We start from the raw sequence: 15,536 nt of genomic DNA on the forward strand, positions 1-15,536 counted from the left end.
GTTAAGTCTACACCAGCGCATTGAAAATATTAGGCTGTCAAAAAAGTCCTGCGGTACTTCCGCGAGGTGTCGTTATAAGCGCGTAGTTCTAGTTGTATTCATTGTATCGAGTCATACTATAGCTTGTTGGAAAGGTATTTTTACGCGCTATAATATAGTCCTTGACAATGTTTTGTTTGGTTAAGTCGTTCGTGAGTTATAGTGTCGCAAATATGGAGCAAAATAAAGAGAAAATCCGACATATTTTACAGTACTACTATGACAAAGGCAAAAATGCATCTCAAGCTGCCAATAAAATTTGTGCAGTTTATGGACCCGTTTCCATTTCCATTTCCACCGCACAACGATGGTTTCAAGGTTTTCGTTCTGGTGTAGAGGTCGTCGAAGATGCGCCACGCTCCGGAAGGCCTGTCGTCGAAAATTGCGACAAAATCGCTGAATTAGCCGAGAAAGACCGGCATAGTAGCAGCCGTAGCATCGGCCAAGAGCTGGGGATAAGTCATCAAACCGTTATTAACCATTTGAAGAAGCTTGGATTCACAAAGAAGCTCGATGTATGGGTGCCACACACGTTGACGCAAAAACACATCTTTGACCGTATCGACGCATGTGAATCGCTGCTGAAATCGTTTCTGAAGCGGATGGTGACTGGCGATGAAAAGTGGGTCACTTACGACAACGTGAAGCGCAAACGGTCGTGGTCGAAGCCCGCTGAAGCGGCTCAGACGGTGGCCAAGCCCTCATTAACGGCCAGGAAGGTTCTGCTGTGTGTTTGGTTGGATTGTCAAGGAATAATCTATTATGAGCTGCTTCCCTATGGCCAAACGCTCAATTCGGACCTGTACTGCCAACAACTGGACCGCTTGAAGGTAGCACTCATGAAGAAGAGGTCATCTTTGATAAACAGAGGCCGCATTGTCTTCCATCAGGACAACGCCAGGCCACACACTTCTTTGGTGACGCGCCAGAAGTTCCAGGAGCTCGGATGGGAGGTTCTTTTGCATCTGCCGTATAGTCCGGACCTTGCACCAAGTGACTACCAGCTGTCCATGGCGAACGAGCTAGGTAGTCAGAAGTTAGCCACAAAAGAGGCCTGTGAAAATTGGCTATCCGAGTTTTTTGCCAATAAGGAAGCGAGCTTCTATAACAGGGGTATTATGAAGTTGGCATCTCGTTGGAACAAGTCATCGAACAAAACGGCGCATATTTGACTTAAAACAGATGATTGCAACTAATTTTATGAACAAATGAAACTTCAAAAAAAAAAAATACCGCAGGACTTTTTTGACAGCCTAATATGTATATGCGACTATTCTGTATTGAATATCTAGATGACTACCAGAGTGCTCGTGAGGCAAAATAACACTAGACAATTCTCGACTCAGGCAGCGCATCTTTCTTTCGATGCAACGCAAACTGCTTTTCTTGCAACTGCAACATTGAAATAGTTTTATCCTGATTATAATCTTAAAACAAATAATGTTTTTCGAAAAAAATAATGCAAATAGCCTTTTTTCAGCAGTTACGGTTGTTTCATATTCTTTGATTTTTTTATCAACATTGCCCGAAAAATTATTTGTATCTCTCTTCAATTTGTTCCAAATTTTATTTATGTAGTATTGATTACACCACTTCCTGTCAATATATATTAGAGTTTGAAAATATGTGAAATCGTTGACTGCACTGTATGAAATGGTGGGGTAAAGTTACTAAAACAAAAATCTTTCTTCTTCATCCCATTTGTTCTAATGCGTATAGAAATTTATTTAATCAGTTTTGTAATAATCCCACTATGATAACCGATATTAAGCACAAAATACTACTCCTTCAAAATCGCATTTAGAGACCATTCGAGAGAACCAACGACAATTACATATCTGTTTTTCTAATGGTTCTAGCGTGGAGATTGTTTCCAAATCAAAACAAAAACACTATTGATTCCATCCGACATTAGTATTACACCCTAAATAATCTTACTGAAATTAAAAAATATTTCTTCGGTGACTTCCAAGGACTGTACAATAGTAAAAACTGCACAATAACACAAGGAAAATTATTGTAATTTTGAAATCACAGCTGAATCAATAACCTATAATCAAATGACGTATGAAATAACATCTGAAGAAACTTATTTGGCAATATAATCATTCGCCTGCAAAGAAAAAAACCCGAGAAACGAGTGTCTATCGAAAAGAGTTTTTCTGAAGAGTTCGATTTAGCGTAATTGAATGTTATTCAAATTGAAGCTAATCGAGGTACCATTAAAAAAAGCATTCAAATACTTTTTTACTGAACTTTGACTGCGAGATACTAGTTCAGATAAGGAAGCAGAAATTAGAATAAAGAATTAATTTTGACTGCCTAAAATGCTCCAATTTGAAGAAAACTATTTTTGATGCGTTTAATTTCATAAAGCGTAGAATTGTCAAGTTTCATTCTAAAAATATAAAGTAGAAAGACTTATCACTTGTGATTCCGATCATGCCATTGATCGTATTGATAGAAGTTTAATCTTGGATATGTAATCTAATCCCGGAATCAAAATTTCCTTGAAAAAAAAACACGAATGTCGTAATAACATGTGCCAATAAATGGAAATCTCATTTGTAACATCCCAATTTTTCATTCGATAGGACAAAGTGATCCTTAAAAAACTGCTTTTCGGTGTCTAAGCACACCTAACTCAGATGTATCAAGAAAAACGTCACAAAATCGACGCTAAATTCGGGAAATATTCGGAAACGAGGGTACTGCCCATAAGAAAATGTGGACTGAATTTGCTTCTTTCAATAAACAAGTGCAGAGCAGTTTTTGAGCATGTATTATAGAGATTTGGATAGCATTCGTTTCGCTAAGTGTTTCTCTAATTACCTGGAAAATCCTCCTAATATTCCGGTCATTTCATCAAATTATCAACATCCCACATATACTCTGCAGATGAAAATGTGTCAACAGTAGAATACATATTTTACAGCAGAAAGTTTAATTAGAATTTGATTTATGTTTTCAAATATTTTAGTGAAGAAGTTCGATGATATTCGCAGAACTGTTCATTGAATGATCTTCTAATCGACCCCGTTGAATTTATCTTTTACTATAAAATTCCTAGTATTTCTAACAAAACTAATCATTATAATATCAGTTTATTTTCAGACACGATTCTCGTTCAAGATTTTTTAACCACTTGCAAATAACATGTTTCTCCGTTACATGAAATGAATGTTTGATACTGAAAATATGATAGAATAAAAGCAGACTCCTCCCCTTTTCTCCCCTGAAAGAGGGGAGAGGAGTGTCAATTCACCATAGAAACGTTTCGTGCCTCCTAAAATCTTCACATGCCAAATTTGGCTCCATTTGCTTGATTAAGTTTCGAGTTATGCAGAAATTTGTTTTTCATTTGTATGACAGGGGAGGACAGGGGAAGGAGTGTCTAATTACCATAGAAACGTTTCGTGCCTCCTAAATTCTTCACGTGCCAAATTTGGCTCCATTTGCTTGATCAATTTTCGAGTTATGCATAAATTTGTTTTTCATTTATATGACAGCCAATCCTAAGAGAGGGGGAGGAGTATCTAACCACCATAGAAACATTTATTAAAACCTGCCAAATTTGGTTTCGTTTGCTTGATTAATTCTCGAGTTATGCAGAAATTTGTGTTTCATTTGTATGGGAGCCCCCCCCCCCCTTAAAGAGGGGGCAGGAGTGTTAACCCACCATAGTAATGTTTCTTCCCCATAAAACCTCCACATGCCAAATTTAGTTCCGTTTGCTTGATTAGTCCTTGAATAATGTGTATGGCAGCCCCCCTCTCCCCTGAGAGAGACGGGTGGAGTGTCTATTCACCATAGAAACATTTTGTGTCATCTAAAACCTTCGCATGCCAAATTAGGCATTTTCTTGATTAGTTTTCGAGTTATGCAGAAATTTGTATTTCATTTGTATGGCAGATCCCCCTTAGAGAGGGGGATGGAGTGTTTAACCACAGTGAAAACATTTATTGCACCCTAAAACCTCCATATACCTAATTTGGTTTCGTTTGCTTGATTAATTCTCGAGTAATGCCAGATTTCGTTTCATTTGCTTGATTAATTCTCGAGAAATGTAAAAATTTGTGTTTCATTTGTATGGCAGCAACGCCACCGCCAGCCACCAACTCCCCCCCCCCCTTCCCTCTTAGGAAATCTCGACCTATCATGAAAACATTCCCCGGCCACAAAAACCCCTTTATACCCCTATGTATTTACTGCAGTTCTATTCTTGTCTTCTTGTCTTGTTCTTGTCTTTTAGACTTTAATCCGAAGGTCATTCGTTCCTGTATTTACGGTTGATTTTTCGGAACGCTTATAGCTCGTCTATTCCTCGATAGATGGTAGAGATGTTTTGCGATTCATTCGTCTCCAAAACGTCAGTTCTTTTTCTTTTACTTTGTTTGCGGAGACTTTAAATCTGATAATTCATTCGTCTCCGAAACCATAGTTTAAGGTACGGTAATGTGCTCAACAGTGAAATATATGATGTTGAAAGAGCTGATGAAAATTGTGGTAAACTGCCTCGTTTTAGTTAATTCAATCTACAATGACAACAAATGTTGTTAGTTGACCAAATTACTCTCCAATGTTGGAACAACATTTGGAAATATTTGTGTTGTCAACAGATCGAAATGGACGAAAAAAAGTGAAACCGTGCAGCAGGGAAAATTCTAAAACACACAAATTAGTCAAACTGTCAAACAGTTGATCAAATCATTATCAAACAATCGTGGTTACGGGTGTGATTTTCCGCAACAGAATTGCTAGAAAAAGGTAAACATTCGATCCGTTCCGATATGACAAAAACCCACACCGGCACGAGCAAGTGCATCCATCTCCAATTTCGAAGCTAATTCTGGCACAAATTTTCGAACGATAAACGGCCGTTCATTACGACCAATAACGTTGCATAATTATAATAATCTGTTGCCGATACCGCCGACGTCGACCGATAGAGCAGTTAACCGTATCAATCAGGCCAGGCCAGAAACAGCTGAGGCCAAAACCTGCGCCCATTCATGGAGCGGCATCGCGGAACACACCCGGCTTCGTATGTTACCTTATGTTTTCCCCGTCAACAACGAACAATGCAAGCCCAGTCCCAAACACTGCGAATATCCGTAGGCAAATTAGTTCTGGTTTCATTGCTTGCTGGGCTCCCCCACCATCTGTCTCCACCCACCCACCGGAGGGTGTGGGCAAAGGCACTGTGCGATGAGATAATCATCCCGAAAACTGCAACGCGCAACCCCACGCGCTTCGAAGCCCGATTACGATGATGGTATTATGCCAATAGAGCAATCGATTAACATACATACGTTCGATTAGCTGGGAGGGGGGCGCACATGGACGCAGCAACATACGAAGATGATCGGTTGCCTTCCACTCTCGCAGGACCTATCGGGATCTCACCATCAAGTTTTATATGCAAATAATGGTGCAATAACGGCACGTGAAAGGTGAAATACCACCAGCGAATCGACTATTGTTTCGCAGAGCGTTTTTTTCTGTTCAGCTGTGTATCAATAGGAAAAGTAACCTTTTTCTGCGAGCGGGCGGCACGATTTACCGGTTTTTGGTTTCAACGTTGTTGTTTACACAATCCGAAGGGGTCTTTGAAATGGCGCTAGCCTTAAAGCGCGTAGCGCTTGAGCGCCGAGGGTGGAAGTGGGTGGTTTCGATTGGTGAGCTTGTAAAACAAGATAAAACATCATCAGCCTGGGATGGATACAGCGAGTGCAGATTTGCAGCCCCGCGTGTCAGCGCGCTCCGGATGGGGGAATCTCGCGCGGGGACTGTGCGAGTAAATATTGACGAAATTATTATCATCAGCGTGCCTTCGATCCCCGATCCCGATGTATGATGGGGTCGGATGGCGTCTATCTGCTATTTGCGTCAATGTTTGTTATTGTTTTTGAATTGTGCCATTTACCACCACCACCACCAGAGAGGGTGGTGTGGAGGTGGAGGTGGTTTCCACCCGGGGCCCATTCGGAAAAGGTCTTCTCCAGTGATCTTTTATGGACGTTTTTGAGTAATTGAATGATCGTTCTATCGAGCCAATAATGGCTCAATTACGCGGACAAGTGGGTCGGGGGAATTCCGTATCTTGCCATCTTCGATCTTGATGGGTCTTTGCGTAGGATTTGGGTATAGAAGACTAAGTATTTTTACAGGTGGAATGATCATTCTGACAACGAACATTAATTAAAAATTGTGGAAACCTTCAATTGTATAGGGAAACAGTCAAAGAATGAGTTGCAGAGAACTGATAACGTTTTTCAAAATACACCATAGCTATTAAATGTAATCTTTCCCAACTCCGATATACTTGATCAGCGATCTTCTTATATATGGATTTTGTCACTAAAGTGAGTCGACAAACCTCATCGTTCCCAAACATACATTTTTCGTGTTGTGCGAACAGACAGGAGTTTCTAAATCTGGCGAATAGGATGTATGTTACAAAATATTGGTGAAAAACTATTTTTAACCAACACTCTTTTTCAAAATCGTTTAAAAATTCGCAGTGATGGATTCTTTCACAGCTGCTTCTCGATTCCGAACTGTTCCGTACCGCCTTCCACCACTGTACACTTGTCGAGCAATAATTTCCCATAGGTTCTCAATTGGATTTTGGTCTGGAGTACGTGCGGGCCAGTCCAAGACCTCGATGTCTCGCTCCAAAAACCACTGCGTACTTCTCTTACCGACATGGATGGCTGCATTGTCTTGCCGAAAAGTGAAGCCTTCAGGCATGACATTTTCAGTAAAGAGTACCAGAACATTCTCCAGTGGTTCCACGTACATTCCTGAGTTCATTCTGGTTGAAATTGTGACGTGAAAAACTACCCCAAATAATGAGGGTTCCGCCTCCAAAGTTTCTGCTCAGATTGACCTCGGGTTCCTTCCTCAAATTAAGCCAGTTGTATGCACAACAATCAGGCCCATCTATATTGAACTTTTTTTCATGCGAAAATACAACTGTATCCCATTAATTTCCATATGCTTTTTGGAGAAATTCAATCGAGCCTGAATATGTGCTGAAGTATAATTCGGTTTCATGGTTATTTTAGGGTACTTCAAGTAACCAGATCTCCGCAATATCTGTGCAATGCGCTCATTGATAATCGAGAGTACAAGTTCCTTCATAGTATCCGATGCATTGAACTTTCCAGTTCAGAACAGCTCCAGAATTCGATTCCTGTCACGATTGCTTAATTTGGTATTCCCCTTAGCGCTACATTTTTCACCTCTCTTCAGCACATTTCGAATCGATGTTTCGGATCTGTTTACTCTATTTCCTATTTCTCGATTACTCATATCTGTTGTCTTCAGTTCACGAACAACTCTTTGTTTTGATTGACTCAAACATCTTTTTTTCAGCACATTTCACCTCAGATCAACAAATTGCCAGCACCAACAAATGTTTGGCGTACTAACGCAACAACAAAACTGAAATGACAGATTACCAAGGTTTTTGGTGTCATAGGTGCGCCAGTCGCTTGTATTCAATGGTGTGCATTTGAACGAATTTGCCTCCTCCAAATGAAGTTTCTCTACACTCATGGTCTAACCCAGGGATTCTCAAAGTGGTCGATATAGGTTTCCCGAATGTAAATATAAACGAAAACTGATTTTGGGGGTTGATGAAGTCTGAAAATCGACCCCTATCAATAAGCACAAGTTCTTATTTGAAACTTTCTACACCCTAAATTATTGTTTTAGCACATGTTTTTGGCATTCCGATTTATTACATTAAAAGATCTTAAAAATAATAAAAAATGTGCTACTCCCCCTGGTATATCATTTATATAATATTAGGTTGGGGAAAACGTAATCCATTATTTTCCCGATAGCTGGCTGTAGTGATCGATATCTCGCGTAATATCGATCATTCAATTTCAAGTTTATGCTCGTTGTGAAGGAAACATTTCATACTAAAAAAAAATCTTTTGCTGTGTTTTGATTGTTCCATTCAGTTGTGAGTTACAGGGTGTTAACAATGGAAGTTGACAAAGAGAAAATTCGATACATTTTACACTTTTGCCTTGATAAAGGCTAAAATGCAAGCCAGACCGCTGAAATTGTGAAGGGTGTTTATGGTGTCGATACTATAACAGAAAAATACGTGCAATTTATTTGTTTTTTAAGTTTTCAAATTTTTATTTTTTTTTTGTTTTAGTGCATTACACTAAAATCAGATCTCTACTGTCAACAACTGAATCGTATGAAACTAGTTATTGATCAGAAACGTCCAGAATTGGCCAATAGAAGAGGTGTTGTGCTCCATCAGGACAACGCATGTCTATCGTGTCTCGCCATAGTTTCCGGGAACTTGATTGGGATGTTTCAATGCATCCATCGTATAGTGCGGACCTGGCATCAAACGATTACCACCTTTTACTCGCATTGCAAAACTTCCTGAGTGATAAGCAATTGGGATCAAGAGAAGACTATAAAAAATCGATTGCTAGAGTCTTCCGCCAATAGGGACCAAGACTGCTATGAGAGAGGCAGTATGAAGCCATCTTTAGAATGGTAACAAATTTTACAATAAAACATTGCATATTTTACCCAAATCGGACAATCTGAAGCATGTTAATTTCACGCAAAAATGATTGATTCCTTTTTCTGCAACCTAATATATATGCTATAACAATATAAGAGCAATATGAGCGAGTGAAATAAGAGGCACATTGCAAAAAAATAGATGGAATTAGGCCTAGGGGCACGGCCGAGAACTTGACGTAGGACTGTGATTGATTGTAGTAATTGCATTTGAATTGAGTTTTTTCATTGTTCAAATATGCAATTTTTACTCATTCGATACACTAAATGGAGGTCCTGGAAAAACAGCTTCTTATATTAAATTATATCTTTTAAACGGATAGGATGAGGTAGAATTCGAGAACTACATTCTCTCTTGGACAAGAGTGACTCGACACTATGTGATTTTTTTTCGATGTTCAAAAACGTGCACAAAATACATTGAAGTCATTACTACACTTTTCTTCTATTTATTCAATTATGCAGAAGAGGACAAGGAGTCATCACTTAGCAGTGTACTTTTGAAAACAAGTCTAAATAGTTTAGATCTACATAGATATAATCATAAGTCTGATAAATATATACCTACAAAAGTATATGATGAATAAATATAGCAATTTATACTACGTTGCCACGTTATCCGGAACATTGTTTGTACAAAGTTGTAATAACTGTATAGCCAGATGAGGTATATTAAGTGTTCTATGGCCATGAGGGCTCTCTTGGGAAGATCGTGTTGCTGCTGTAGAAAATTGATCTCATCTGGTGCTAAGTTCTGCTTATGTATAGCGAAGGGAATATAGAACGGACAAGTGAATTCAGGGAAATGTGTGAGCATACCCTTTCAAACCTCTTAATCAGAAGCCAATTAAATTCTTTGATTACATTTTTTTACATTACCAAACTGCATGCTCGATATCATGACCACAATTACTTAAACTGTTAGTAGCAAAATCATCACGATAAAAACATGAAATGAGCACGAATTGATTGAACAACAAGCTGAACATCAATCTAATATAATCTTTATCAACGTTTAACCTTTGAGCCAGGCTCTCGTCAAATCTTTAGTCGGGATAGTAACACCATCAAAGATCATCTTCAATATAGTTCCAAGATCATCCCTCCTTTGATTCGGCAAACTGATAAATGTCTCTTATCGACAAATGGAGAATAATTCAAAATACGCATCGATTCAAATTGTGAGCTTACGCCCGTATGTAGGCAACAAAATTGTTTGTTCGTAGTGGGAGAAAACGAGTGGTTCATAAAATCGTCATAACATACTCATTTTAATAGTCAAATTGTTTACTTTTTTTACTATATTCACTGTTTATGTTTTAAGCAAAAAAAAATATGCTGGATAAATTTCCTGTCTAATGGTATACAACATAACATATATCACAATAACGAATTTGCGTAGTTTGCGTTTGGAAACTCTCAATGAATCGTTACATGCCTCATTTTCAATTTCGTAGAGTGACTCCCCTACATAGAAATCAAAGACGTAGTACTTCGTCAAAAGCACGCATTATAGCTTTTCGCATACTTTGCTACATACACGGTGTAATATTATCATGCAGTTATGCAACAGCGCCAGTGGCTATGTGGATAGTGTGGCCGTTTAAAACAACCTTGCATATCAGCTGACCTTGGTTCGATCCCCGTTCACATCGTTTGGACTTTTTTTTTGGGTATAATCCCAAGCTGACGTCCAGTCTGAGAAAAGAGATGTCTGCTTCCATACATACAAATATTCTAAAGCTTTTGGAAAAGGTGCTTTTATTTGTTCATTTCAAATTAGACGCCCTGTCGGGCAGCCTTACGGTAGGTGACCGGATCTTTAGCCATGATCGATGAGAAGCTATTTGTCAGCATGTTTTTCAGAAGTTTCGTGGTCTTGGCGATCAACTGCTTCTCTGTTTGACCTGAAAATTATTGAAGTAGATCCTCCGTTTGTGGTTCGCCCAGCAATTTTCTATCGGTCGCAGCCTGGGACTTTGGGAGGGTTGGCGGACTTCGGTACAACGTCTATATTCAGCCGGTCCATCTCTTCCAGTGATTTGTTGTCAACCGCTCTTTCTGGGTGATTGCCTGCTGTTCAGACAAGACCGGCCTAGATATGTCGCTTCCACATAAAAATTCTTCCTTTCGACGCTATCGCCTTCTTCTCATAAAAGGAGAGACATTGCCAGTACGAACACAGTATTGGATGTAGTTGTTTCACAGCCCAATAAACGTAGGATTTAAGAAAGAATTATATTTTGTAGTTTTTTTCCATCACCATCCGAAGTTTGTCCATTTTTTTAAATGAATACGTTATGAGTTCCAATGAATTGAATTCTGCAACAATTCGACACAGGGTATTTAATCGAAGCTGCAAATTGGGTCATTTAACACCCATAAGTGTCAATTTTCCCTGCATCAATTTATCATCGCTCCCACAATCGCTCAAGCAGCATCTGTCGCTCATTTTTCACGTGCCCCCACTGAGTGTGATAATATTATTCATATCAGGCTTTATCTCAGCCTGATCAAGACACATAATCCCCATCTGCGAGCTTTTATGGTTTGCTCAAATTTCTTCTTCTCCCCGCACACGATGGAACTCTCATCTTCAAAGGTTCCGAGCACCGCCCAACCGGCGGTGGCTCCAGAGAGGCTCCAATCGGTGGCTAGAGCATCGCTGCGATGCTGCTGCTATGTGATGCGTTTTATGCGCTCAACTCCTCACCAACTGATTAGGTATGAATTACGGCCATAAATGATGCCAACGACGTGGAAACCCTTCCTGCGTATCATCCTCCCACCATCAACCCATTCGTCTATAATCCAACTCGAAGATGGTGGTGCCGAGATGATGATGACGAAGTTAAAAACAAACAACCGTCGTTTAACTTCCCCACTTTCGAAACACGACGCGAGGAAGGATGGTGTGGCTACAAAAGCTTCAAAGTTCATATGTTAGCCGAATGGAGTTGGTGGGGGAGAGTAGGAAGAGGTGACGATGGGTCTTGGAACTGACGAAAAACTCCCGAACCGAAAGCAATAAAACGCTCGATTGATGCTGCTCAACTTGTATCCCGTGCCGCGACCGAAAGAGCACCAGAGAAAGAAGGATAGCGCAGCGGCAAGGGAAGCGCAGGTTTAAAATGTATCATCTCTCGTCTCTTATCCGGGGCAAAATAACAGCGGTGCGGGAGGAGATAAATGATTCCATCCAGCTCACATGACAATGTGGGAAATTATTAATCATTCCCCGATGTCGGGGTTTATTTACCGGGTGGTGGGCCCATGTTGGAGATAACACACCGCCCAGCCGAGTGCGGAATTCACGATGGGTATCATTCCATCGCGGCCAAGTTTCACTAGCGGGCCCACGGGATCGTCACATGGGTCGTACACATGGCTAGGAGCGAGCGGGAAACAAAGATCAAAGCCGACACTTGTGTGTTGATTCGTGCGAAATCCAGCGGAGATATCGTGCGCCCAAAGGCCGACAAAAGTGCCGAAACTCGCCGCGCCATGATTGGTGGGGAATTTGTGGCTCACCTTTGCGACTGCCCGAAACAATCATCGCCGTCGATTTGTTGTAAACATCGAAAGCGTGAGAGTTTTGGAATCAAACCTGGACAATCTGTCAATCTGTGGAGCCATCAATAAGTCCAAATGTCAATCTGGCGAACCATAACCTGGATATGAAGACATGTCTTCACGTGTCTTCAATGGTTTTCTCTATATAAATAGTTTGGCCGTTAATTAACTATTTTTACCGCGAATTGTAAATCTGCCTATCAATTCAATTGGAAATTCTATTTCATAAATGGTTTAAGTTGACGAATATCAAATTATTCCTGTCGATCCATACAATAGTTCCGTGCATTTCATTTTTCACATTTCTCGAAATGCAATTGCAGTGTTCGTTCTATAGTCATTGAGAAGGGTATAAAGGAAGCAGTGTCTTAGAATATCAATAAAAATTCACGAGTAACGAATATGATTTTATTTCAGTGTAAATGACTTTTTCTCAGCTTGAGGAACACTGCCCTCATTATGTTGATGACAAAAACAAACGAGTTCATTTTGTTCATACCGCTGATACATGAACAAATTTGCTAAAATGAATGAATACGGTATACTTTTAATATCAAAAGCAACAAGCTGATATTCATCATATTCGAAACGATATTCGTTTTGGCATTGATTTTGAATCAAAATTCAAAAATATAAAAATTAGTCAGGCTGGACCATTTAGAGAACAAAAACGCCAGAGTTCGATGAAACGAGCTTTACAAGAAATCGCGCAGGATTTTGTTTGGCGAGACGGCAACAACGGCATAAATAAAAACCAACCGCACACAATTGCCTCAGGATAAAAGTAAACAACAGCTGATATTTATTTGGCTAAAATGAAATTCAATTCTGGCATCTGATAATCAAGATGAAAATGACACTGGGACGAAAAATAAACTTCAAAACATATTGAAGAACAAAAGTTCATTTGGTCATATTCACCGGTTGTCTGGATCTGTCATTTTGATTTTCGTTTGGAATATACTGGTTTTCGATGCAACCAAGCCCGAAAATCTATGCATTTGAGCTTAGCGAAGATGATTTTTTTCAACACTGAAAGGAAGCCATTCGCAGTTTCTATCTCACACACAATTACAATTCAGCAAGCAAATAGTTGAGGGGAGGACGTCCAAAATGACCTTTCTCAAGGCCGAGAGTTAAGGTTGGATTTTCTAAACTGTCCTTCTTCACGGCTAGAAGCGAATGAACTGAAAGCCTCTATAATTCAAGACTCTCTCTTTTGTTACACAGTTTTGTTTCAGTTAGCGACACTAGTCCTCAATGTCGATGTTACACACAGCGGTTTTGTCTGATACAAAGTGCGAGAGAAAAATCACATTAGAGGTACGTTTTTGACCGGAACTTTAAAGGGCCTGGCCGGGTAAGGGAGTAAAAAGTGCCCCCAAACCAAATCACTAGCTGTATGGCAAATATAGTAAAGGATATTAAATAAGAAATTTTGGCGGTTTATTTGAACCCCTATGTGGTTTGACGTAGGATCTATAGTGACAAACGTACTTTTTCGTGCATTTCACGCCATCCTCAATAGATCCGAGATAAAAATTTGAAAAAAATACTGAATGTGCATCTTACTACGATGTATCAAAAAAAATTATCAAAAAAAAATTTCATCAAAAATTTTAGTACTAAAAAAAATAATGAAATCTTGAAAATTTTTTTTTTGGGATTTAGAGATTCAGTACTACTCTAATTCATATTTTAATGTGTTTCTACGGCTTTTCTAGATATGTGTGATTTTTTTCAGATTTTTTTGAGTGTTGCGCGGTATCAAAAAATTTTTTTTTTATGTTTCCAAAGAGTGGTTAGGTAAGGGAGTAAAAAGTGCCCCCAAACCAAATCACTAGCTGTATGGCAAATATTGTAAAGGATATTAAATAAGAAATTTTGGCGGTTTATTTGAACCCCTATGTGGTTTGACGTAGGATCTATAGTGACAAACGTACTTTTTCGTGCATTTCACGCCATCCTCAATAGATCCGAGATAAAAATTTGAAAAAAATACTGAATGTGCATCTTACCACGGTGTATCAAGAAAAATTATCAAAAAAATAATTCATCAAAAATTTTAGTATTAAAAAAAATTATGAAAATTTGAAAATTTTTTTTTGGGATTTAGAGATTCAATACTACTCTAATTCATATTTAAATGTGCTCTTACGGCTTTTCTAGATTGATAAATATCGTCAAGCTGTTTTTTTTTAAATATCTAATAATAAAAATAAAATAATAAAAAAGAAAAATACACAGTACAAAAAAATGTTATAGATTTTCTGGCATTTCGAAATTTTGAAAAAAAATATAACTTTGAGACCACAAATTCGATTTGTTTTTTTATTTTAATCTTTCAATTGAAAACCACGAATACAATAAAATAATCGATTTCAAAAAAATAAAAATAATAATGCAGACGATGAAGAAAATTATTTTGTGTCACACAATGCTCTTAAAAATTCAGGAAAAATTACGCCACATGTAGAAAAAAGACACATACGAACGCATTTAAATAAAAATTTGAGCAGGAGTGGGTCTCAAAGTTATATTTTTTTTTCAAAATTTCGAAATGCCAGAAAATCTATAACATTTTTTTGTACTGTGTATTTTTTTTCATTTTATTTTTAGTATTAGATATTTGAAAAAAAAACAGTTTGAAGATATTTATAAATCTAGAAAAGCCGTAAGAGTACATTTGAATATGAATTAGAGTAGTACTGAATCTCAAAATCCAAAAAAAAAAATTTTCAAAATTTTAATATTTTTTTAGTACAAAAATTTTTGATGAAATTTTTTTTGATAATTTTTCTTGATACACCATGGTAGGATGTACATTCAGTATTTTTTTCAAATTTTTATCTCAGATCTATTGAGGATGGCGTGAAATAAACGAAAAAGTACGTTTGTCACTATAGATCCTACGTCAAACCACATAGGGGTTCAAATAAACCGCCAAAATTTCTTATTTAATATCCTTTACAATATTTGCCATACAGCTAGTGATTTGGTTTGGGGGCACTTTTTACTCCCTTACCTAACCACTCTTTGGAAACATAAAAAAAAAATTTTTTGATACCGCGCAACACTGAAAAAAATCTGAAAAAAATCACACATATCTAGAAAAGCCGTAGAAACACATTAAAATATGAATTAGAGTAGTACTGAATCTCTAAATTCCAAAAAAAAAATTTTCAAGATTTCATTATTTTTTTTAGTACTAAAATTTTTGATGAAATTTTTTTTTGATAATTTTTTTTGATACATCGTAGTAAGATGCACATTCAGTATTTTTTTCAAATTTTTATCTCGGATCTTTTGAGGATGGCGTGAAATTAACGAAAAGTACGTTTTTCACTATAGATCCTACG

General features: G+C 38.1%; 1 protein-coding gene across 1 annotated transcript in view; it reads right to left on the reverse strand.

Annotated features, from left to right (window-relative positions):
- Window positions 1-15,536, reverse strand: part of LOC129765860 (protein jim lovell) — a 73,219-nt gene that overhangs the window by 35,330 nt on the left and 22,353 nt on the right. The gene's annotated exons all lie outside the window — the stretch shown is intronic.

The sequence above is a fragment of the Toxorhynchites rutilus genome, chromosome 2 (genome assembly GCF_029784135.1).
Source record: "Toxorhynchites rutilus septentrionalis strain SRP chromosome 2, ASM2978413v1, whole genome shotgun sequence".
In the NCBI taxonomy this organism is placed as follows: Eukaryota; Metazoa; Arthropoda; class Insecta; order Diptera; family Culicidae; genus Toxorhynchites; species Toxorhynchites rutilus.